This window comes from Macrobrachium nipponense, chromosome 35 (assembly GCF_015104395.2).
Source record: "Macrobrachium nipponense isolate FS-2020 chromosome 35, ASM1510439v2, whole genome shotgun sequence".
Lineage (NCBI taxonomy): Eukaryota > Metazoa > Arthropoda > Malacostraca > Decapoda > Palaemonidae > Macrobrachium > Macrobrachium nipponense.
Genome location: NC_061096.1, coordinates 20,480,857 through 20,507,747, shown reverse-complemented (window position 1 = coordinate 20,507,747; position 26,891 = coordinate 20,480,857). Strand labels below are relative to the sequence as shown.

The 26,891-nt window shown below is 41.9% G+C and overlaps 1 protein-coding gene across 7 annotated transcripts in view; it reads right to left on the bottom strand.

The window, feature by feature from the left end:
• LOC135208467 (uncharacterized) overlaps nt 1-22,990 on the bottom strand; it is a 39,634-nt gene extending 16,644 nt beyond the window's left edge. The window contains exons 1-3 of one of the 7 annotated variants that reach the window (XM_064240675.1): nt 22,832-22,990; nt 18,663-18,766; nt 17,887-18,039 (exon numbers count right to left, since the gene is read on the bottom strand). The gene's annotated coding sequence lies outside the window, so the exon portion shown is untranslated. The other 6 variants (XM_064240676.1, XM_064240673.1, XM_064240674.1 and 3 more) reach the window with 6 other exon arrangements.
• Nucleotides 22,991-26,891: the final 3,901 nt, after the last annotated feature.

The window sequence follows — 26,891 nt, the reverse complement described above, 5'->3', positions numbered from 1 at the left end:
ATACACATATCTAGCTTGTAATCCCCAACTATCTCTAAAATATCATTCCACGTTAGTCTCTCATTCGTCCATCTCATTTTCTCCTTACGTTTTATATTTATAAACTCATACGTACACTCCTAGGCACAGTCGTTAACAACTTCCTCACTAACTCCTTACACTCATTTATTCCCTTGTCTCTAAACTTTTTCCTAGCTAGTGTCTCCAACTGGCATACATACAAAGACAATGACTCCCCAACATTCATTCTTGCCTCTTCAAAATCATGCTTTCACCTATATCTAACGCTACTCTTTATCCTCTTTGTCTGTTCCACAATCCTGGCTTTCACACTCTCATACAGCACATTCCCTGCACTCATCACTACCCCATACATACTCAACAAAAATCCCATCAAAAAGCTACCTAACTCTCTTGTACAAACTCTCATGTTATCCCCATACTTAGCCACATAATACTTCTCATACTCTCACATCGGGGTACCTCTCTCATATATACCACCTTTTGCACTTCCTGCTCACTCTCACTTTCGCTACTTCTATTCTGACCTTTCTTACCCTCTTCTGAATACGAATCTACTTCCATACTCACATCCATAATTTTAGTCATACCTTTCTTACCCTTCTTCCTACCTACCAATTCCTACTTACCACTATCTAAATCACTCTCATCCTGTACCTTACTCTTAACCTACTAATCTTCTTCCTTTTAGCCCTTTCTTTACTCTCAACTGCCTTCTTACCCTTCTGCTCTGACCTATCCCTATTCTGTACCTTCCCTTTCTTCTCCTCATTTCCACAACCATATCATTTTCCTCACTCACACTTTCATCCACATGTTCTTTCACTTTCTTAATTGCTCCTGGCCTGTCACAAGACCCAGGAAGCCTACCTCCGACAGCTCTCTCTCCAATAAGTCCCTTCATCATCTCTTGCACAGCATTCATCATCAATCCCAACTTCTCATCCATCTGCTGTTTGGCCTCGTTCATTCCCTCTTCCTCACTTCTCATCATTCCTCTAAACTCCTAATTCCCTCTTGTACTTCTCACACTCAAGCCTCAGCCTCTCATTCTCCACTTCCATTACTTTCCCAACTTCCCTCGCCAACCTCAGCTCCTCCTTCAACCTCTCTACCTCACTCAATCCGTCCATCCTGACTTTTCCTACCACTCATACACACAATGCACCAACCATGCCATCCCGTATCTGCCACTCTAACAGTCCCAGTTCAGGCGCCAAAAATAATGTGGCAGAATAACAAGCAAGCAAAGAAAGCAAGCAAATCTCCCCACAGTTACTTTAGTCGTACTGACTATCAATGTTCCCCCAGCTACACTTTCACCTTTATGATACTATTTATCGACGGGACAATTGTTTCACCGACAGACACAAACAAAACTCTCACATTCATGTACTCACCAGATATGACTGTCTTCAAAGCAAGAATCTGTGCTGCTCACTGGGTATGGTCACCAAGACGCAACAACTGCCGGAAATCACAACACAAAACAACCCAACAAGTACTGCAACCACACAACTCAACAACACAACAAATCAGTGCACAGACAAATACCAACATCAAAACGACAACACCACAAGTTCATACACAACTATTTACAAATAACACCAAGAAACCACAACAACTCACCAACCACACCAAAAGAATTCACAAGCTCAACAATCTTCCAATGCACAAGCACAATAAACTGCAGCAATACAGGCACAACAAACTGCTAACACACAATATCAGCAGTAAGTCAAACAACTTCAGAACACACACAATACAACTGACCATCCAATGCCAAGACCACTATCTGGGAAAACCAACTGTCCATCACAGACTCTGATCATACTCACTGACTGACTGATCCAGCAACCGCGCCAGCAGACAACCTAGACGATCACCCAACAAGCAAACTATCCATCCACCACTTATGTTCTCTCTCTCTCTCTCTCTCTCTCTCTCTCTCGCTCCTTCTTTCTCTCTCTCCTCTCTCGACAGCTCGCTCACTCACACTCTTCAGAAAAACACATACGCACTTACCCACTACCATACAGCAACACCAAACACGAACACAACATATCAACATACGAAAACACTTAACCTCTCAATTATTCCCGACGACTACAAACAACCCAACGACGCTCTCTCTCTCTCTCTCTCTCTCTCTCTCTCTCTCTCTCTCTCTCTCTCTCTCTCTCTCAGACATTGTCAAATGTAACTACCATATCACTCCTCCATAATATAAAAAGAAAATTCTTTTATGAAGATAAAGTTTTGTATATACAGGCAGTCCCTGGCTTATGACAGGGGTTCCGTTCTTGAGACGCATCGTAAGCCGAAAATTGTCGTAAGCTGGAAAATCGTCAAAAATCTTAAGAAAACCTTACTTTTCATGCTTTGGCTGTATTAAAAGCTATGTTAACTGCATCTTTATTACATTTTTCATCCAAAAACCTTCAAATATTGATTATTTTGCATTTTTGGAGTCATATTTCTCCCGTCAGATGGGCATCGCAAGCGTTGTAACCCTGGAACATGTGTCGTAAACCTGGAAATAATTTCTGATAAATATAATTAAAAAGCGTTGTAACCTTCGAATGTTGTAAGCCGAACCCGTTGTAAGCCCGAGACTGCCTGTACTTACCCAGTACAAGCAGTCCCCACTTACCGGCAGGATTGGTTAACAGCGATCCGGTTTATGGTGAATCTAGCGACACTGTTAACTGGATTTTCGGCGCCAATCTCTGGTTAACGGCACCACTGTCAGGTTAACGGTGCCAATCTCTGGTAAACGGCACCGATTCCAATTAACGTCACCATTAAGCTGGTCATAGTGCTGTTATAACCTATTTTCGGTTAGCAGGACTCAGCCAGGAATGGAACCCCCTACATAGCTATAGTTTTCCACACAGGAAGCTTTCAGCTATATGCAATTGCTTGGTAAGTTACATAGGTAAAACTGTACTTTATTAACATTGATTTACCTATGGCAATATGTAAATCCTTTTATAAGAATTGTCTCAATACGTATCCTTATTTTTTTTCTGTTACAGTTGGAATTTATTACATTCCTCTGATAGAACATACAGTTATCCCTCAATCATATGCAATGTGCCCATAACCACAACTTAAGTGGGAACAGGTATGAATATGCACTAAGCTGCAATAACTTTCAAAAGCATAAATAAAACCCCAGTGGGAGGGTGGATATGAAGAACAAAGATCGAACCATCTAAATGGGAGCACATAAAATACCTCTGCCAAGCCATACAAATTATCTCATCAAAGTATGTACTCTGATTAACACAATGAGAAAGTTGTATGCTGATGGGCTTATTGGTGGAAAAGGAGAGGAGAAGAATGGGGTGATTGTAAATTTTTAAATGAATAGTCTAGAGTGAATTATACAGTATGTATAGTACAGTTAATTAATAACAACTGTACACCATCTTACTGCAGTACTGTACAGTACTACTTACATGGAAAAGGGTACTTGAATGTAAATAGTAATGGGAGAGTCTGGCAAGCATGTTGTGTGGTAGTACTATACTTGTAATGCCAAACTCCCATTCACTATTACAATCTGGTTTTTTTTTTTACTTTCTTCTTACACTTGCGCACACAGCATCATTTTGCATACATACATTCATTACACAATACAGGCAGTCCCCGGTTATTGGCAGGGGTTCCCTTCCAATTATAGAGTAGCCTACAGGTAAAATAGCCTTGGCTAGCCTAGTCACTATTCCTAAGGCTACCATTTGAACATACAAGACAATTAATGAAGAGGTTACTGCACTTTCATTACAGTTGCACAATGAATAGCAATACATTGGTCCCCCCATATTCGCGGGGGATACGTACCAGACTCCTCCCCGCGAATAGTTGAAACCCCTATAAAAATGCTTAAAAATGATGTTATTATGATATAACAAAGTTTCATGTATACTTACCTGGCAGGTATATATATAGCTATATTCTCTGTTCGCACTGGCAGAATTTTCAAAACTCGCGGCAACCGCTAGATCACTGGTAGTTCAGGTGATCGCCACCCCGCTCCCGTGGCGCTGGTGCTCGGAATCATTCCCATTTTCGTCAGATTTTTCTCTCTGAACCCTGTCTCCTGAGGGGAGGTGGGTGGGAATTTAATTATATATACCTGCCAGGTAAGTATACATGAAACTTTGTTATATCATAATAACATCATTTTCATGTATGACACTTACCTGGCAGGTATATATATAGCTGATTGACACATTTGGAGGTGGGTCAAAGACAGCAACATTGTAAGAGTTTTAAAAATTTAAAAATTTAAAATACTCTTAGATTCCTTACCTGCTAAGGTAGCTGACTTCAGCATTCCTGCCTCTTAGCCTGCTAAGCCTTAGTAGCTTCCAACTAGGACGTGACCTATAAGTTGATGAAGCTAAATACAAGGGTCTGACAACTGGACGGGACCAATTTGTTGACAGGAAACCCTAGCCCTCTCTTACCACGGGCATTCATGCTAGGATAAGTTAGACCACCTGAACCACACACAACACTAACCTAACACACTACACTTCACAGACTGAAGAGGAAATCACCCTCTCAGACAACCGTAAAAACAACACCACTTCATTAAAATACCTAGCATGTTAGTAAGTTATGGGGTGGAAAATCCTTTGCCCAATACTGCTCCTGAGGATACATATGGACCCAACGTTTGACAATTGTCAAACGTTGTTTTGACGTTTCTAAGGTAATGACTTGCAAACACTGAATTAGTCCTCCAAAAGAAAAAACGTCGTTTCAATGATATCTTTGAGGGCCATATTCTTTTTAAAAGCCAACGAAGTAGCTACTGCTCTCACTTCGTGTGCCTTAACCTTAAGGATGCCGAAATTTTCTTCTTGCATAAGCATGAGATTCTTTAATTAGTTCCCTAAGGAAAAAGGCAATAGCATTTTTGGTCATTGCTCTGCTAGGGTCCTTCACAGAGCACCACAGTGATTCTGAAGTTCCTCTAATCTTACTGGTTTTATCCAAATAATAGTGCAATGCCCTTACTGGACAAAGAAAAACTATCTCTTGTTCCTGTCCTACTAGATCTGAAAGACCCATAATTTCAAATGACCTTGGCCATGGATGAGCTGGATTCTCGTTCTTGGCTAAGAACCCTCCTGAAAAGAGCAAACCGCTTTGTCATGTTTCCAACCAATATGTTTGCTAATTGCTTGCAGCTCACTCACCCTTTTAGCTGTGGCCAATGCCACCAAAAAGATGGTCTTTTTTGTGATATCTCTCAACGAAGCTTGATCCATCGGTTCAAACTTACTAGTTCCTAAAAATTTCAGGACCACATCGAGATTCCAGGAAGGCGCTCTGTATTGGGGCTCCTTCCTTGTTGCAAAGGACCTTATGAGGTCTCTCAGATCTAGATTATTTGTAATATCTAGACCTCTATGTCTAAATACAGAAGCCAAACATACTCCGATACCCTTTAATCGTCTGAGTTGACAATTTTATTTCCTTCTTTAAGTATAAAAGGAAGTCGCAATTTGGGTCACAGAGGTACTGGATGAAGAAATCTTCCGACTCTTGCACCACTTGCGAAAGATTCCCCACTTCGCCTGGTACAACTTAATAGTAGAGGCTCTTCTAGCTCCGGCCACCGCTCTGGCCGCCTCTCTAGAAAACCCCCTCGCTCTGACAAGTCTTTCGATAGTCTGAACGCAGTCAGACCCAGAGCGAGGGTGTTCTTGTGGTACCTGTTGAAGTGAGGCTGTTTGAGTAGATCTACTCTTGCTGGAAGTGTCCTTGGTACATCTATTGTCCATTCCAGTACCTCTGTGAACCAATCTCGGGCCGGCCAGTATGGAGCTATGAGAGTCATTCTTGTCCCTTGACTCTCCCTGAATTTCTTCAAAACCTTCCCTAATATCTTGAACGGGGGAAAGGCGTAGACGTCTAGCCCCGTCCAATCTAGAAGAAAGGCGTCTACTGCGACTGCTTGACGGTCTGGGACTGGAGAGCAATACGTCGTCAATCTCTTCGTCATTGCTGTCGCAAACAAGTCTACCACTGGGCGACCCCATAATTTCCACAGACTCTGGCATACTTCTAAATGAAGCGTCATTCTGTTGATAGAAGTTGACCTTCCCTGCTCAACAGGTCCGCTCTCACATTCTTCTCCCCTTGAATGAATCTGGTGAGAAGGGTTACGTTTTCCTTCTCTGCCCAAAGAAGGATCTCCTCCGCCAACTTGCAAAGAGAGATTGAATGTGTCCCTCCTTGTTTGCGGATGTACGCCAGAGCTGTGGTATTGTCCGCGTTGACTTGTACCACCTTGTTGCGAATCACCGCGTTGAACTCCTTCAAGGCCAAGAAAATCGCCATCAGTTCCTTCCTGTTTATATGCCAAGCCGTTTCCTCCTTGCTCCAACGACCTGAGACTTCTTGAAGTCCGAGAGTCCCCCGCTCCCCAGCCTGCGTCCGAGGCGTCTGAGAACAATACATGGTCTGGGTTCTTTTGCTGGAGAGACGCTCCCTTTGCTAACTTCTTGGCCAGACTTGGTTCAAAAATATTTGTAGGGGTCTCATGTGAAGCCTTCCTAGAGAAACGAACCGTTCCAGGGACGAGAGTGTCCCCAGTAAGCTCATCCACTCTCGTGCTGAACATTGTTCTTTCTCTAGAAAGGCTTGCACTTTCCGGATGCACAGATCTTGTCTGTTGGGAGACGGAAAAGCCCGAAAAGTCACTGAGGAGATCAGAATCCCCAAATAAACTAGCTCCTGACTGGGGTTCATATTCGACTTTTCTAAGTTCACCATCAACCCTAACTCTTTCGTTAATGTTAACGTCATTTCTAAGTCCTCCAGACATTGCTTTCTTGATTGGGCTCTTATGAGCCAATCGTCCAGGTATAGAGACACTCTTATTCCTAGAATGTGTAGCCACTTCGCCACGCTCGCCATCACTCTTGTAAAAAACTTGTGGGGCTGTGCACAGTCCAAAACCAAAAAGAGGGCTTTGAACTGACAAAAAACAAAACCCTGTTCTGGATCACAAATCTCAGGTACTTCGGTATCTTGCATGAATTGGGATATGAAAATATGCGTCTTGAAGGTCCAGGGTGACCCATCCAGTCCCCTGGACGTACCGCTGCCAGTACTGAATCGGTCGTCTCCATCGTAAATTTTGTTTTCTCCACAAATAAATTGAGTTGACTTACGTCCAGTACTGGTCTCCATCCCCCCGAGGATTTTGCTACTAAAAACAGCCGGTTGTAAAATCCCGGAGATAAGTGATCCAGAACAGGTTCTATTGCTCCTTTCTTGAGCATAGAAAGAACTTGTTCTTGTAGTGCTTCTTGTTTCCCTGGATCGCTGTAGTGAGCTCCCAGCTCTCTTGGTGATGTCGCAAGAGGCGGTCTCTTTAGAAAAGGGATCTTGTAACCTTCTTTGGCCACCTTGACTACCAAGGATCTGCTCCCTTTTCTTGCCAAATCTCCCAAAACTTCTGGAGTCTGGCACCTACTGATGTCTGAAGGACTTGCTGTTCATTGTTTAGTACTGGGTTTCGAACCCCTCTTGGACGGAGTTCTTCTTGCTCTGAAGGCCGGACGAGAAAAGGACTTGCCTCGAAAGGGCTGACTAGCTTGCCTTGATTCCTTAGGAGTCTTCTTAACTACCTTGTTGGGTAAAAATTTCCTTACCGAGGAAGTTAACAGATCCTGCGTCGCCTTCTGAGTTAGGGAAATCGAAATATCCTTGTTGATAATATCCGCAGGAAACAATTGCTCCGAAAGTGGGGAAAAAAGCAATTCGGATTTCTGGGCGTTAGAAACGCCCTTAGCAGCAAAAGAGCATAGGAGTGACCTTTTCTTTAAAACTCCTGCGGTGAAAAGAGATGCCAATTCATTCGCTCCATCCCTTAACTGCTTTGTCCATGCAGGACATAATACTGCTTGGGAGTTGAGAAGCCGTTGCTTCATTATCTTCCACTGTTCGTCCCAGAGCTCCCAAGGACCAATCCAGAAAATTAAAAACCTCGAAGGTCCGGAAAATCCCTTTCAAGAGATGATCTAATTCTGATGGAGACCACCACACTTTGGCCGAATTCAAGGCATGTCTGCGGGAACTGTCCACGATGTTGGAAAAATCCCCCTGGGAGGAGGCAGGCACTCCCAGGCCGAGATTTTCCCCTGTCGCATACCAAATTCCGGACTTCGATGCCAATTGGCAGGAGGGAAAGAGAACACAGTCTTGCCCGCTTCCCTCTTTTCCTTCAACCACGTATCAATTCTTTGAAGGCCTTCTTAGCCGTAATCGAAAACTTCATCTTCAAAACGAGGACTTCTTCGGAGTTTTATTCTTGGAGAATTGAGAAAGGGGTGATGTCGGAGCTGCAGGCTGAAAATCCCCTCCAAAAAGTGAAAGAAGGCAATTCGTCAATTTCTTATAATCTGAAGAAGGTGCTTCACCTTCTTTTTCTTCCTCAGATTCTAAGTCTTCTATTTCCTCTTCTTCTGCCGAAGACACATCCTGTAAACCCAGGTCTTGCTGCAGAAAATCTTCTCCAACCTCGCGTGAAGAAACCTGCTCCTGCCGCCTGCGTCCTGCGTCCTTCTGAGCTCCGAGGTTGCGTCCTGCGTCCTGTTCCGGAAGCTTGCGTCCTGCGTCCTGCTTCCTGTTCTCGTAACTTGCGTCCTGCGTCCTGCTCCCGTAACTTGCGTCCTACCCGAGACTCCGAAGCCTGACGAGAAGGCGGCCAACCATCATGCGTCCTCTTAGACGACTTGACTGGGAGAGATGCGTCCTTACGCCTTGTAGGAGGAAGTTCCGATGTTCCCCACGATTTAACCAAATCGGCTAACCTTCCTTGCATCTCTTCAAGGAAGTTCCTAGTCTCTGCTTCCTGGCGTGAAGTCTGAGCAAGCGGAGAACAAAGACGAGACGGATCATCAACACGAGAAACTCGATCTTGAGTTCTACGATAAGGGGAAGATATCGGAGAGACTGCTCCGTATTCAGAAGGAGAGCTCCTATCCCGAGAACCGTCGTACACATGAGGTCTTGCGTCTTGTCTTGACTTAAAGGATCTCCTCCTTTTAATCGGAACCACCTCTTCCTCATCACTAGAAGAGAAAATCTCGGGACTACTCCACCGTTCTTGCGGGTAACGCTCATCTTGAGAAGACGTAGGTCTATGCGTCCTCTTCAGAGGACGCGAAACTTCCGCATAACGTCCATACCTGCCTGACGCAGCACTATCTGTCGAGGAAAGACACTTCCCAGTGTCGCCTTTTCTATGGCGCACTGCTGCAGCCTGGGACGCAACAGGACTGCCTGAAGGGACGACTGATCGTAAGGGAACCCCTCTCGCCTCCCTTCGACTGTCGACATGCCTTCTCCCTTGGGTCTGGGAGCTTGGCAGAGGTCTAGGTCTAGGAGCACGAGTGAGACGATCAGCCGCCCCCTCCACTACACTGACACTTTCAATCGTACCCACTTTGTCCTGTAAGACGCTGAATCTGATCGCCCATTGACGCAAGGGCGGCAAACACTTTCACAATATTAGTATCCTCAGAAACAGCAGCAGGCGCAGGAGAGACCTGAGGAGAAGGATTAACAACTTCTACTTGGGAAGAAGGGGGAGAAATAACAGAATTATTCAAGGCCTTACTAGAAGAACCTGACCTCTCACTCCGAGACACCGATCTTCTTACTCTATCCTTTTCAAGTCTCTCAACATATTTGGTGAAAGTCTTCCATTCTTTCTCATTTAAACTTTCACACTCATTACATCTATTGTCCCAAGTACACAAAACCTCTCTACACTTCTTACATAGTGTGTGAGGGTCTACCGAAGCTTTCGGTAGTCTCACCTTACACCCTTCTTTCATACACACTCGAAAAAATACTATACCAGAATCAGACATTCTAATAACTTCCAATCGCGATTGCCAATCCAACTTTCCAATACGATACCCAATAAACCATCCAAGTACAGCGAAAGTCAGCTAACGAGTTTCGAATTCTAGCAGGGAACCAACAACGATGTTGCCGGTTCAGTGGCAGAAAAAAATCTGACGAAAATGGGAATGATTCCGAGCACCAGCGCCACGGGAGCGGGTGGCGATCACCTGAACTACCAGTGATCTAGCGGTTGCCGCGAGTTTTGAAAATTCTGCCAGTGCGAACAGAGAATATAGCTATATATCATACCTGCCAGGTAAGTGTCATACATGAAATGGCCTATTTTGTTGGTTAAAACTAAAGGAAAACCAACTAAAAATCAGTATACCTGTTTTTTTTTTTTAATAGTTTTATCACAAAAATGAAATTTTCATTATTAAAATGAAGTTTTATGTATACTTACCGAACAATTATAGAGCCGTGATTTCCACGAGCGGCAGGATACTAATTCAAATTTAGCGCGTCGGCGTCGCCAACACTGGTGGTGATGACGTCATCTCCCTCCACTCGCGGGAGAACCAGGTACAACTGCCCAGGTGAATCCAATTCTTTCTGCCCGTCCGTCCACCTAAGGGGAGGAGGGTGGGTATAATCATAATTGTTCGGTAAGTATACAATAAACTTCATTTTAATAATGAAAATTTCATTTTATTGTAGTGTCTTACCGAACAATTATAGAGCTGATTACACATTTATGGGGGGAGGTGGGATTCAGTGGACCACTAGTATTTTTAAAGTTTTTAAATGGTTACATTTATTGCAATACCAGTAAACACTCAAGGTGTCTGTTGTACCTTACCTTGTAAGAGAGCTACAGCAGACTGTTACTGCCTCTGGTCGGTGCTCTTCTTACTATTGTAGAGGAATTGGAATTTGACCAAAGTTAGCCTCTACAGGAGTGGAATCCTTCCGTAGTTCAAGCGAGTCAAGGCTGACTGACGGAGGATAGTAACAACAAAGATTGCCCTTGCCCTGGGCTAAGACCAGAAATTCAATCATACAAAACATTTGTCACAACACCAGATTTAAAAACATATATACCCAACCATTGTAAAATCTGACCTAACAGACTGGTGAGTATCCCAGGTACTCAGTACCCCCAGCTTCCCTTGAACTCGACAACCTATTCAAGGTGAAAAGTTAGCATAGAGGTGACGACCCCTGTGCCGTTTCTCCCAACACCATGCCAGAAACCGCCACCGGACCTAACGTTTTACAATTCTCGAAAACCGTTTCTATCTCTTTGAGATAATGACTGACTCGCAAAAACCGAATTCGATCTCGCCAGAACGTGCTCTGAAGAATCGAAGCTAACGATAAATTCTTTCTGAATGCTAAAGAAGTTGCCACTGCTCTAACCTCGTGAGCTTTAACTCTCCAGAAACGGAAGATTGTCGTTCTCGGACTGCGAGTGAGCTTCCCTGATAAGCTCTCTAATAAAGAACGATATAGCATTCTTAGAAAGAGGACGAGAGGGATTTTGAACCGAGGTCCAGAGCTTAGAAGATTGTCCTCTGATACCCTTAGTGGCAAACAGATACTGCTTAATAGCCTGACTGGACATAAGAGCCTTTCTTCCTCCTCATGTCCAACCAAATCAGATAAGTTCCTTACCACAAAACTCCTCGGCCAAGGATTAGAAGGATTCTCATTTTTTGGCTAGAAAGGTCAAAGATACCGAAAATACAGCATTGCCTTGAGAGAAACCGACTCTTTTGTCTATAGCGTGCAATTCGCTGACACGCTTAGCAGAAGCTAGTGCAATAAGAAAGAGTGCCTTCTTAGTCAAGTTCCTGAGTGAAGCCGACTTCAAAGGCTCAAACGGTGGCCCCATGAGGAACTTAAGCACCACATCTAAGTTCCAAGCCACTGTATCTTGCGGGAGCTTAGTGGTTTCGAAAGACCTAATGAGGTCCGACAGATTCTGAATTGGAGGAAATATCCAAACCTCGATGTCGAAAAACCGAAGAGAGCATGGCTCTATATCCTCTGATCGTCGAAGGAGCCAGTTTCTTAGAGTTCCTAAGAAATAGAAGAAAATCTGCTATTTCTGTAAAGAGGTCGCAGAAGTAGAGACTTTAGCACTTCTACACCACTCTCTGAAGATTCTCCACTTCCCTTGATAGAGTTTGTTAGAAGACTCTCTCCTACAACGAGCGATAGCTTCTGCAGCTCTTCTTGAAAATCCTTTCGCTCTGACAAGATTCCGGACAGTCTGAACCCTGTCAGAGCTAGAGCGGACAAGTTTTGGTGGAACCTCTTGAAGTGAGGTTGTTTGAGAAGCCACTTCTCTGGAGGAAGAAGTCTGGGGAAGTCTACTAACAACTGGAGAAGGTCCGGGAACCACTCTTTCCTGGGCCAAAAGGGAGCGATTAACGTTAGCGTTACATTGCTGTGCGACATGAACTTGTTCAGCACCTCTCTTATTAGACCGAACGGAGGGAATGCATAAGCTTCCAGACCCGACCAATCCAACAGCATTGCGTCCACCGACCAAGCTAGAGGATCTGGACTGGAGAACAAAGAGAGGAAGACGGTTTTTTGTTCCTCGATGTCGCGAACAGGTCTATTGACGGTCGTCCCCAAAGGCGCCAAAGTTTCTGACAAATCTTGTTGTCCAAAGTCCACTCCAGAGGTAACACTTGCTGTTGACGACTTAACTCGTCCGCCAGGACATTCATCTTTCCCGGAACAAATCTCGGGACTAGCTGAACCTTCGCTTCGTTTGACCACAGGAGGAGATCCTTGGCTACTTCGTACAGAGAGAAAGACTGAGTCCCCCCCCTGTTTCCGCACGTACGAGAGAGCCGTGGAGTTGTCGGAATGCACTGCCACTACTCGGCCTTCTACTAAGCTCCGAAACTGTCTGAGCCCTAAGAAAAATTGCTAACAGTTTCCTTTACATTTATGTGGAACTTCTTCTCCTTCTCCGACCAAGCTCCTGAAGTCCGTTGATTTCCCAGTAGGGCTCCCCAACCTGTGTCCGATGCGTCGGAAAAGAACTGTAGGTTCGGGAGGATGGGTCGTAAATCTAACCCTTCTTCCAACCTTGCTCGAGAGAGCCACCACCTTAGGTCCTCTTTTATTTGATCTGTGACAGGAAAGGTAATCGAGTCTGGTTGTGTCTTCCTGCACCAAGAGGCTCTCAGGAAAAACTGCAGAGGTCTCATGTGCAGTCTTCCCAACGTCACAAATTTCTCCACTGACGTCAATTTGCCCAGGAGCCTCATCCACTGATTGGCAGAACTTACCTTTTTTTTCCAAGAACTCCTGAACTGTCTCCAGACAGCCTTGAACCCTCTTCGGGGACAGAAAAGCCCGAAAAACTTGAGCATTCAGAATCATCCCCAAATAAAGGATGCTCTGAGATGGAACCAACTGGGACTTCTGTTTGTTGACCAGAATTCCTAACTTTCTGGCAAGATCCAGAGTTGTTCCAAGGTCCTTCATGCACCGACTCTCTGATTCCGACCGGAGAAGCCAATCGTCCAGATAGAGGGAGATTCTTACTCCTAATATGTGTAGCCAGCTTCCTATCGGGGATAGAACCCTGGTGAAAACTTGAGGAGCGGTCGCTAGTCCGAAGCAAAGCGCCCGAAACTGAAACACCTTTGCCTTCGAACATGAACCTCAGGTACTTCCGAGATTCGCGATGTATCGGAATGTGAAAATAAGCGTCTTGCATGTCCAGAGAGACCATCCAATCCCCCTGTCTGATGGACTCCAGAACCGACCGAGTGGTCTCCATATGAAATTTTGTTTTCTGGACATGCAAGTTCAGGGCGCTCACATCCAAAACCGGCCTCCAGCCCCCTGATGACTTGGGAACTACAAAAAGGCGATTGTAAAAGCCTGGAGGAAAATCCCCTTTCTATCTGTTCTATCGCTTCTTTGAGAACAAGCGCTTCCACTTCTGCGGCTAGCGCCAGAAATTTGTCTGAGCCCGGAGAGTATGCCTGGAATGGAATTGGCACAGGTGAGAGCGAGGGAGGTGAAACGAGAGGAATACGATAGCCGAACTTGAGTACTTGCACTACCCAGGCTTCTGCTCCTCTGTTTTCCCATTCCTCCCAAAACAGAGCCAGCCTGGCTCCCACTGGTGCATGAAGAACCGAGCTTTCATTTGGAAGGTTTGTTAACCTTGGCCGAGGCCTTAGACTGAGGTCGCAAATTCGATTTCGGCCGAAAGAAGCGCTTGGGTTTTCTCCCTCGAAAAGGCGCTTGGGCCAGAGGAGAAACCGAAGGAACAGTCTCCACAGGAGCTTTAGGTCTCTTAGGTAGACTGTGCCAGTAAAATCCTGTGAAGTAGATTTCTTATCTAGCGCAGACGAAATTGACAACACTACATCGTCTGGAAAAAGGTTATCTTTCACAAAAGGAGCAAACAAGAGAGCAGACTTCTGTTGGGACGTAACCCTTTTAGAAGCAAAGGAGCACCAAAGTTGCCTTTTCTTAAGGGTACCAAAGGCGATGAGCGAAGCTAACTCATCACATCCATCCCTAATGGATTTGTCCGCACAGGACAGAACACCAATCCAATCCTCCGCTAACTCCTGGGAAAGAGAAGGACAGTCTTCGATCTTGGCCGCTAAAGCGCCAATAGTCCAATCAAGGAAGCTAAAGACTTCCAAAAGTTTAAATTGATTCTTTACAACGTGGTCCAACTCAGGCGCTGTAAAGAAAACTTTCGCTGCGGCGAAAGCAGATCTTCTAGAGGAGTCGATTAAACTGGAGAAGTCTCCCTGGGAGGAGGCAGAAACTCCCAGAGAAGGAGCTTCCCCAGTTACATAAAACCTATACCTCTTACGAAGCAACTTAGAGGGAGGGTAAGCAAAAAGACCGCCTTCCCTAAGTCTCTTTTCATAGACATCCATTTCTCCGTCTCTTTCAACGAATGTCTAACCGCTTTAGATAGAACAAGTTTTGGGAGGAGAGGGTCTGAAGTTTTCCTCCTCATCAAAAAAGTCGAAGTTGGGGAGCGCGGAGCCGCTTTCTCAAAATAATCTGGATAAGATACCAGAAGAAATCTAAGGAGACGTGAATAACACGAGAGGTGATGTGAATCCTCCTCCTCTACTTCTTCTTCATTCTCCGATACCTGCCGAAGAAGTAGACGGAACTACAACCGGATCTGAAGGTTTCGAACCACCCTTGGACTCATTCATCCAGTTGGTTAACATCTCTAACTGCTTGCGCAAAGGCGCCAGAGACGAATCAAAAACAGTTAACGTAGGCTTGGAAGAGCCTAAATGTTCAGCAGAGGCGGAAAAACTACTTGCGCCTCGCTCGGAGCCGCCGAAATTCGAGGCGAAACAGGCGCATCAGGCGTAACAGACGAAAAAGCGCCTAAAGAAACACCCTTAGAACTGCTAGCTACAGCGCTAAAACCACAATCTCTACTAGTAGATGGAGCCGAAAAAGGCACAGATTGAGGCGACGAACGAGCCGCTAACGGTCGAGGCGCAACCCTACTCTCAGGCTCCTTATACCGCTTGACTGGAGGAGGCGAAGAATCGGCGCCTGAACGCCTCTTTAAGGGACGCGAAACGGGCGAATCTCGCCAAGAGCGCCGTGCGACCGGAGACGAATCGCTTGAATCATTTGAAAGGCGTCTGACCGCAACACCTTTCCAACGCTTAACCGAGCCCTGTTGAGGCGCAACAGGCTCAACAAGAGAGGCGCCTGTCTGTGGGCAAATCCCGATCGACTCCCTTGGACTTCCGGTATGTCTTCTCCCCGGTGCGGGGGAGCTGGACAGTGACCTTTGTCTAGGAGACGTGTCAGGACAGACAGACGCACCCTCAACTACACTCTTACCTGAGGCCGCTTTCTCCAAAAACGTCTTAACTGAATTACCAAGTTGCAAAACCGTATTCGCTAGTAACCGAAAATTTCTGATCTAACCTCGATTCCAGACTGGCAATGGTGTCGGAAGAAACTACACGGGAAGCCGGAGAAGTGGGATTAGTAGGAGGAATAGGAGGTGTAGTTAAAGGAGACATAACAATTTGAGGAGAAACAGAAGGAACAGATGCATCGCAAGACGAAGCAGAGCTAAGTCTACTTTCCCTAAGCGCTGCTTTTTCTAATTCTGTCTTTAGCTAATTTCTCCGAGTATGAACTAAAAACTTCCATTGAGAATCAGTCCAATCACTACACTCGTTACATGTTCGATCTGCTGAACAAACCTGTCCCCTACACTTAACACATTTAGTGTGAGAATCATACTCTAGCTTGGATAATCTAGTTTTACATCCTGAGATGCAAAACCTAACTCCCGACGGACTAGAATACGACATGGCAACGCCTAAATAAAAAGCAAAATAACAACAACGCCAAAAAAGAGTACTTCACCAATTCCGAAGATCAAATCCACAAGAAAAAAGCGAAGCAAAGTTATCCAACCGCACCGACCACCGATGTTCACCGGACGCCGGCAGGAAAAGAATTGGCTTCACCTGGGCAGTTGTACTGGTTCTCCCGCGAGTGGAGGGAGATGACGTCATCACCACCAGTGTTGGCGACGCCGACGCGCTAAATTTGAATTTAGTATCCTGCCGCTCGTGGAAATCACGGCTCTATAATTGTTCGGTAAGACACTACAATAAAAGTGCATTTTGTGATGAAACTGATAAAAAACCCAGGAATTTGTGGATATTTTTAATAGAAAAATATCACGAATAGGCAAATTTCCCACGAATAATGGGGGGATATGTTCCACAGAGAAATCAGCGAATATGTGAGTCCATGAATCCAGAGAACGCGAATATGGGGGCCCACTGTACTATTCACTCCCTACCCTCATCTTCTTCCATGTTGTTTACTAGTGAAGTCATTCATTGGTGGATTCAATTCACATAATTGTATAAATGATTTCAGAGATAGCTTAAACCACTTGTGGAAGAGTGATTGATGTGTTTTATAACATTACAGTTAGATAAGTCTTAGTTAAGCAGTTATTCAAGATGCAATAATCTGTGACATTTTTATTCCTAGAGTTCAATGGCTGTCCTGTTCCTGTTAGTGACATACCCAAAGTCAGTGAGCAGTTGGTCTCTTCATCCTTAATATCTTCATTCAGCAATTATTTTCTGGTGAATGGATCTGGCCAGACGCCATTCTTAATCTTCAACTATGGATCCTCTATGAGTGAGTACTATGACAAAATTCAATCTTTAGTCCCAGGGCACCTGAGTGAACAGTAACATACTCCTGGTTCCAGTATCATGTTTTCTTGTTGTTCGGAGCAACAGTCCAGCCCCAACACAAGACATGAGCCTATTTTTCATCCACTAATGCCAGTCTGGTAGAGCAGATTTACCCATATATTTGTCACACTACAGCCTGTTCAAGCATAGCTTTGCCCAGTTGATATTTAAACCTTTTCAACCAACCCTCCCTCCCACTATGGCCATTCTACCTGCTGCCCAACCTATCAGCTCCCTGTGCACTTTGACCCTTTTAGCTTTGTCTGCTGCATAGCCTGGACTGCCACCATTCTGCCACTCTTTGCCTGTTAAACATCAGCACCCACCCTACTAGCTACTTGTGCCACCTGCCCATTTCTACCTTGCCTGCTGTTCAGACTTCTTGTTCTCTGTCTGTTTTGCCTATTTCCAGCCTATTAGCTCTTCATCTGCTTTCCACATTGCACAGTCTTCCCATTCTTCTTCAGCTAGGCCTGATTCCCACTTTCTTCCCCTACTTGGGCACTCTTCACATGCCTCATTAAGTGCCTGGCCTACCTGTTCACGTCCTAACTAGTCCTCTGCCAAGACTGACTCTTGCTAGCCACATGGTGATGTTTCTGTGAGTGACTTCTTTTCCTTTCCACCAATGCAGTTCAACCCTTGCAAAAACAAAGAAGCCCAAGTGAACACATTCATAACCAGAATAACCAAGATGACTGTGATCACTGACCTGAGTGCTGACTGGGTAGAAAAGACCGGCTAATTTTTTTGGGAGGGCATCTACACAGCCATGATTCCATGGCAAAGTTGTCAGTACTGCTTCAACATTTCTTATGTCAGTTACTGGCAGGATGGTGAATCAGGGCAACTTCACAGGCCTGATCTGGTGGTTGTAATTAATAATTTCATTCACAGTTGATGTCACAAACAGATATTGACTTCGTTCCAACTGAGGCATTATAATGACTTATTTTCCACTCAACAGAGATCACTGCAGCCTCAATACTACAACACACCTATATACCTAAAGTTTTGACATTGTACCTTTACAGAATATGGAACCTGATGCTCAACAAGGTGCATGCTCTAAAGGCAATAATGAAAGAGTCTTGTTGAATTCGAGCTTAAGGAAAGTAACCATACAAAATATCTTAAAGCAGCAATCCAAATCACAATTAACATTAATTGAGTATAGAAAAAGTGTTCTAAAGAAAAGCATGGGATCAAAGATAAATATACTAACACTTTTTGTGAGTTTTTTTATATGAATATTATAAACCTCATTAATTTTCATAAAAAATGTTTATGGCAAGTGTTTTTTAGTTAAGAAACCATAAATTAGTAAAATACATGGATGCACCCTCACTTAACTTCAAGCAATATGGCCTGCTTAGTGGGGCCTGCACCATCTTCTTAACCTATCCTAGGATACTCTAAATTATCATGAAATACCTATGTAAGACCTCGGGCACCATAAATCACACAAAACACCATTTACTTAAATACCTTATTCGTCATCCTCTTTGTAGCCACTCCCATAGGAATAGGTAGCTTCAGGTCTCCCCAAAACCTAACAATAAGATTATGGTTTCCCTTTGAGATCCCCATTGCTGTCAAACACAGAGGATATAATGGGTTAGCAAAACATGTCTGTAGGAAAGTAATGTCAAATTCACCTAAATCAAACAGAAAACTAGGAAAAACTTTAGCACTGTACATATATATATAACATATAAAGACACTTATTTCCTTAGAAACTGCTGTTTTGAGAATATGTACACCTCAAATATTTTTTCTTAAATATACAGTCTTCTGTATAAATGACACTTTTAACTGCATACACAGCATACTTTGTGAAAGACTGCAGTTAAGCAATTATTCTTAAAGGACTATTTTAGAAATGTCATTAGTTACCTAAAATGAAAAGAAAAGACTGATAAAATCATTCTAAAAACAAACATCTTGTGGAAGAAAAACATAAAAGGCTCCACATAACTGGCTAAGTAATGAGAAAATTTGACAAATCCATAGTGTTAATGTGTTAATGATACATATACTAATTTTGAAAAGATAAGAAACTGGAATTAATGCATCTAGAAGAACTCCAAAATAATAAAAACACCATTTCCCAGCAAAGATTTATAATTTGTGCATCCAACCAGTGGCTTCATTTCAGATTTTTATTGTGGGGAGCAAAGGTTTAGAACTTATGGTATGGATGGGGTGGTGCATGAAGGAAGCCCTATCAGCTGGGGGTAGAAATTTTTAGAAATTTGTGCACAATTTGGAGCATTTTAAAGATTCACCTTGGAGTGAATTTTATTGTTGTTATTATTATTATTATTTCAAAGGCTAGGAGGGCAAGCCAAGGGTTTGGGGGGTGGGTGTTCATCAGTGTCTTGGTTTAGAAGAAAGTCTTATTTATACAGTATCTGCTTATAAATTTTAATTTCACCCATCTGTATGTGAGCACATCCAAAAAACAATGGATTAGGCAAGCTGAGAAAGGGTGGACATCATTTCCATGCCTACCTATGCTATTCTTTTGTTTTCTTTGTCAGTTAACAGATGCCTGCACATGCACAGTAGGATAACTCCACATGAAAAGCGGAGGTTTGTATCCCAGTAGGAACAAAAATTGTTCACACATGCAGTAATAGTAAAATGAAATACAAAACCACAAGCTAGGCCATGAATTTCAAAAAATATATGCTTCATGTTCTTCACAAGAAATTTATGTAAGTGTTCTGTGTTGCCTTGAGCAGACAAGCTGAAAGCAAGTTCCTCGCAGACAGAAAAAATGACTGTCCTTATGGTCAGAAAGAATAATGAACAAGGAATAATAATAAAAGTCAAAAGAAAAAGAACAAAGATATATTAGTAAAAAGAATACTGAAAATGTATCAGCAATGGTGAGTGGCTAATAATGTTGATAATGTCACTATACTGTAGTTGTGTTTCTAACACAGAAGAAGAAACCTGGACAGACAGCAAAGTCTGTAACCAGTGGTACCAAATGCAACCAAATAAAGCAGCATAAATGGTCGTCAAGTGATAACAATGAAAAGGATTACATCATTTTCAGATGCAATCAGTATGCACGTCAACAACCGGTGAAAAAGCTGATGAGGTTGCAGAGTAACTGACTGGAGAATAAAAGCTAATGAACAGAAGGAAAGCAATTTACACTTATTTCTAAGGAAATAAGTGTAAATTCCAATAAGCTGTACTAAGGAAGCAAAAGATGAACATACAAGAGTTTTCCAGCACAACAAAGTTACTAGCTGCAAACACAAGATAATGAAGACAAGTAACAAATAGACATTTAAACACATAAAAGTAAAGGCCCCAAACATCAGAAGAGGAAATGGCAGAACTGGTAAAAGTTTAAAATGACTTCAAAAAATGGTTGCTATAATACAGACACGTAAACCTAAAACAAAAAGGATGAAGTAAATGCTCACCACACATTGGACACAATACAGGAATATATATGGTCATAGGCCATTTGTACCGAATGTTCTTTTATCAAAATACATGATAAGTCACATGTAACCAATAAGTATTGCAATGTTTATGACATATCATTTAATATAATCATTCAAAATCCAGAAATTTGGACAAGAGCAGGGCCAATATAACAGACAACCTATATGCCCATAACATCGGAGAGATAAAAACTTAAAGAACTGTAAGCACATGCTAACGTCAGTTTGCCATGGTCCATACATAAAAGGACACAGATCATACTTGAGATACAAAGATGAAGCAAATCTAAACCAAAAAGAGGTAACTTTTTTAAACAAAAGTGAAATATGTAACCATTGGGAAAAAAATTTGATTATGCTAATAAGTATAGTCTTTCTATCACTCCAAGACAGCTAGGGTGGGGCAAGTAAGGAATTCCTACCTTCTCAAACGTCTTATTGTTATGATTAAAAATTTTGTCTTATTAGAGAGCCTGCTGAAATGAAATAAAAAAAAATTATACGAAATTAAAAAAATATTATACATTTAAAAGTAAAAACAATACATATTTGACTTCACATATTTTCCATACATACCTCATTTATTTTCATAAAACAGAGATATGGCATAATTTCTGGCCACCACTGCCAAACCTCAATTTTGCTAACACATGGTCAGCAACCATTTAAAAGGCTAGCTCAGTCAAAAACAAAAACGGTGGTCACCTCAAGCAACCAGTGTCACTGGAGTATGGATAGCCAGAGGGATAGCCAAAGTAGAACAAATATCTCCACCTCCAGCATCTTCACTCTCGGAAACAAGGGGCCGTGTAATTGAAGGTTAATTATTTTTCTCCTAAATGATGAATAGTTTATTTAACCTGCAGAGGTACTGAAAAAATCTAATCATGTAACCAATAAATAACTGCAAAAATAGAATGTGGACAATAATCAGATGGCTTGAATTGCTATTCCTGCCGAAGCACCCTCACAAAATTTAAGTGTTAATGCATTAAACAAACGATGGTATCATTATAAGAACTATGATTATTATTTCATAAAGCACACAATAAAGAAAATTTCATTAAGAACAACCAAAATTTACACAACGCTGTTTCTCTAGAAAACAAAGTATGCACAGTAAATGATCATTCTCAGGTAAGGCCAAAAACAAGGGATTAACCTTGAAGGTGAGATTAAAAAGGGGAAATAGATATGGCAGCACTATATTCTTTTCCTGCCCCGACCCTAGCGATCTTAGAACGTTGGAAAGACTATACGTAGTACCAAACTATATCTCAAAAGTATTAACTCCTTGCAAGTAAACAGAGGCAAGGGCAAACATGGATTAAAGGACCTACATTGCAACAAAGACAGGAAAAAGGACCCTTTAATACAAGCACCAAGGCTATTAAGATAGACGATGAAGTAAGAAAAAAATAGAGGCTTACCCAATAAGACATTTAAGAATAGGCTTCAAATGAAAGCTGGGCTATATAAACTAAAACTGTTAGCCTGTGACACAAAAGAAGAGGTTATGTATGAACAGCATGGAATGGAATATGAAATTTAGGCCAAAAACCAAGCACTGCAACCAATGGGGTCATTCAGCACTGAAAGGGAAATTGAGAGTTATAAGGGTTTACCCGTGTAACAGGAGGAAACTCTTGCAGTTGCTCTATGAAACAACTGTTAGGAGTAGGTAGTAAGACAGACGAAAGAGAATATGAATGGAGGTAGTACTGGAAAAAGAATGAAAGGGGTTGCAGATAGGGGCCAAAGATATGCTTCAAGGACCTTAAGTAATGCATACAGTGCACCCAGAAGGTACTATCCCCCATGAGAATTTGTGTATGAAAACTAACCTAACACTGACGAATAGTATATGGTGCCTCCAAAATTAAACTGAAAGTGATGATGATAGGTAGTACGCCTAAGCTTCCTGCCCAGCTAGCCCATAAAGGTTCCAATGACGCGATTGATCAAGTTATTATGAGCGTAAGGTAAAAAGTAAATTAGGCCTGTCGCTGGTTTCCACGTCAATGGGCTGATTTAACCGGTTACCTGACCAGGGTGCCCTAATCTTGACTGGTATAGCTACCACGATAGGATTGGCGAGTAGCACAAAGAATTACCTACCATATACTACTAGTATTTCTTGCTCTGCCCTGTCTTTTAACATATAAATGAAGACTAGCATATACTCACATAGTTTGTTTGCTTTGCTATGGTAATCATTCAGAGGTAGCGGTGTATTGACAAGCGGCAGATATTCTGCCAGGTCTCTTTGGCAACGGGAATTTGACAGCTAGGCGATAAACAGAGTAGGTGTTTGTTGTCGTTTTCTCGATATGATATTCATCTTCTTCTTCCTGACTCTCTCGATCCTTTGCATTCACCCAGCTAAAACACACTACTAAAATTTAGGTTAAAGGCTTAAGATCTCTCAAATAATCGGAGTTTTTTTATTTTTTTAATTCTTAGTCCTACTTCCAAATATTAGTGATTTTCTACAAGCCGAAAAAGCTTGTCTTGTCACTTGCTAATCAATAATTCTATAGTTATTAGCAGATATCGTGTTTTGTCCTAGCCTCTTGTCCTTATATGCGTCCTCTAGTAACTAACATTACCATGTGATATTTTGCTTTGTTGTTAATCTACTATCAATCCCTTTAACCCAACTTATTCTAATTTAGTCAACAGGAAAGGTTTGGTCTCAAGATAACTTTTACTCTATTAATAGCATCCTGAAGTTTTCATCCCGCCCCTACCCAGGCAAGCATGTCTAATGTAATTTAAAAGTTTTTGTTGGAGGGTTTAAAGGTTTCTGGGACAATTGTCTGGCCCCTTTCTTGCATTTAGTTCCTTGCGAGTAGATATACGCTCATGACTGTCCTCTTCATTATATAGTACTGGTCATATTTATAAATTATTCATAGTAAGTACGTGCTGGTCTCTGGAGCTGGACCGATTCCAGAGATCCACACCATGCTACCATTTAATATTTTATTATACTTACTAGCTGTATTTAGACAAGAGCCCGTGCTGTTATGAGCCAGTTAAATCTAATCCAACCGACCACAAACACCTGCATTATCCCAAGTGTTTTTTTGTAATAATTGATCTACTTACCTTACATAATTCCTTACTTCTTCGTTTCCTTTATCTTTCCTTCTAATAGGTTGTCTCTGTTTATTTTCTTCTTTGTCTCCCTTTTCTGTAATTTATTGACATACCTACTCTAATCTATCCTCAGATCCAGCATTTTCCTTACTAGTCTTTCATCATCAGGTTGTGTTACTTATGGAACATTATTTCCTTGTTTTCTAACCTGTTGGACATGGGTTGTATACCAGATTCTAAAATTAATCCATAATTGCTGCACAATCACTGTTCAAACATCCCTCTTAGCATTCTGTATTCCAGTTCCTCTTGATCCTTTAAAGCTTTATCAGTGATATCACTCTAAGTTTCAATGTTTGCAAAGCGTTCTTCCATTCTTCATGGAACACTTGATTCCTTCATTGAGCCACTTTACTGCAGACGATTTAATATTAAATGTAAATTTCTTGAGCTTCTTTTGACTATGGTAGTTGTTCAAAGCAAGTTTTACTGTATCTTTCAAAATTGGTGAACATGATATTGTCTGTTAATACAGGGGATCCTGTTCCTATCTTATATGGGTTTTTACAAATTTTATTCTAGATTAGCGTACCAGATTAATATTTGTCATTGACAGAGGATCTGAAGCTACAGAGGGAAATGTTAGACCCTTATTAGAAAGTCATTTTGAGATCAGGAGCTCTATGAGAGAAGTGAAAGTGACGTGTTGCTTTCTTTAAAACAAACAGGGAGGCATGGCTGCATAGAAGTTTGCGAGTGTTAGAGAAGGAGGGAATTCTATCAAGCGAGTGTTAGCTACGTTAGTTTATCCTCATGAGGCGAAGAATAAAAGAAAAAGTGGACCATGAGTGTTTAAATGTCACATGTTTTATGAAGAAGTTGACCCAAGTTTTGGAAAGAAGTTGCAGCTGATATTGTACTAGTTATTATATATTGCACTACAACTGCAGTGGTGATATGAAAAGCAGCTTGAATCTTGCTTAGATTTTTTGTATTAAAAGATTTAGAAAAAATTTTCATTGTGATGTTTGACCGCATTATTCGAGTATTGAGACTGAGTAAATTGGGTGTAATAAATGCTTGACTTGAATATCTACCGTCATCTTCCAATTTACATGAATGCAGGTAAAAAAAATTATTTTCCAGTGCTTCCTTGAAAGGAATGAAATTTATGTTTGGTACATTTCTTGTGCAATGCGTTAGCTCAGTTTTATTATCAGTAATTCATCTATTCGTTTTGCCTCCTGATAACCTATACGTACCTTAGAAAGATGAAGACCTAGTTTGTAGTTATGCTGGACGGAGAGGAAAGGAAGAGAGACAGACAAACAGACAATCAGGAGTTCAAAATTATATATAAATCCATTTTTAGAGAAACATTAAAATTATTCTATCTCCTTCATCTTGCTCGTATGATCTTAAATATACATCAGATTTTTTTCATTTATTTTTTCACAGTTTTATTGCTTCGAAAACGTTTTTATCTCCTTTTTGAGTAAACGTTAGCGAGCCAAAATTAGTTTTCTTTCAGCCTCCAATAATTGCGATTTTGATATTCATTTTGATCCGCGATTTAAGGGTTGGGGTCCGGAGGGAGGGTTAGTTGGAAGCCTTACTATTATGTCTTGCCTGGGGAGATCCAAGTGATGGTGGATAATACGTATAGTTTCTAATTAACTCCAGTTTCAGATAACATGTGCAATAACGATGCGTTGATAAGATAATTGAGACAGTCGGGGAGAATTTTTCCGTGATTACTTTCATTGTTTGTTACCTCTTAATCGCAGACTGGCTATCATGGCGGCTTCATGTCAGACCCCAAAGCAAACTGCTCTCTCTCTCTCTCTCTCTCTCTCTCTCTCTCTCTCTCTCTCTCTCTCTCTCTCTCTCTCTCTCTTTCAACGTCCAGGCGCCATGGGTTCTCAGACCAGCATCAGCTAGCGATCTAGAAGAGCTTCCGATTTGCCTTTTTGGCCCTCGAGTCTCACTCATATAGCGTCCATATATTTTTCTGAGTAATAGCTGTTAATCATTCGTTTCAGAGAGTTCTTCATGACTGCTCTGTAATGTTTTGTTTTCAGTAACACTTCATTTTATACCTGTCACTTAATATTCCTTGACAACCTGGCCAATAAAGGCTTTATTTTAAGTACTCTTTTATAATCATGTCAATTACTCCTTTTGTTTAAGAACCTTGATGATATTAACAATTAATTATTTATTGATAGTATCTCCAATAACACCGTTTGTAACTCCTTTTCACTAGCCCCCAGAACACTGTCGATTAATAATTTATTTCTGGTTAAATTTTAATTTTCATCCATCCCCGTGCTGACTGGTGTTCTTTTAATAGGTTTTTACGTCTCAGAATAACCTTAACATATTAGTCTTTTACTTCGTTGTTAAAATCTTAAAAATTAATTTTTTTCTTCTTCTTCTTTTGTAGTGGTATGGCTTCCCTCTCATTCTGCCACTCATTGTGAAAGTTTCAGGAAGTTATAGCTGGGTTACATAAAAAAAAAAAAAAAAAAAAAGCGGTTTGTACTAAACAAAGACGACTATTGGCCAGAATTTTTCTTTTTCTATGAAGCAGAAAAGATCGCATGTTTGGTGATGGCAATGTGCAAATGAATGCATCAAGCGTAATTTTGACTAACCTTCAGTTTTATAGCAGTGTACCCGTCCCTCGTGAGGGAGTCAGAAAGAAAATAGAGAGAAAATCACTGAAATGTCAAGGCAACCCCCGACTTGCCCGGTGCACAACTAAACTGAACTAAATAGGGGCGAGGACAAGGTTTAAAAATGAGAACAGACCGTCTTACACTACGAATAAAGATTGCTTGTGGTTACCATGCATTCGCTTCGTCCGGTAGAGGTTAATTACAAACTCAAGTAACTTCATGTGACTGTTTTGTCGGTAGTTGCCATATTATTATGAAGAGTATCAGAGCGACTGAATGGTCTTAACTGAAAATAGTTATTGTAATTTGGAACTGAGATGTATCTCTTTCAAATGTTTTGTTTGAACGCAGAAAATTACCGGGGTTCGAAACTACAAAAATGGACAGCATCCAGTGCCCTTTGAGCTGTTTATCTGTAAATAAAAAGAACAACTAATATGAGAGAGAGAGAGAGAGAGAGAGAG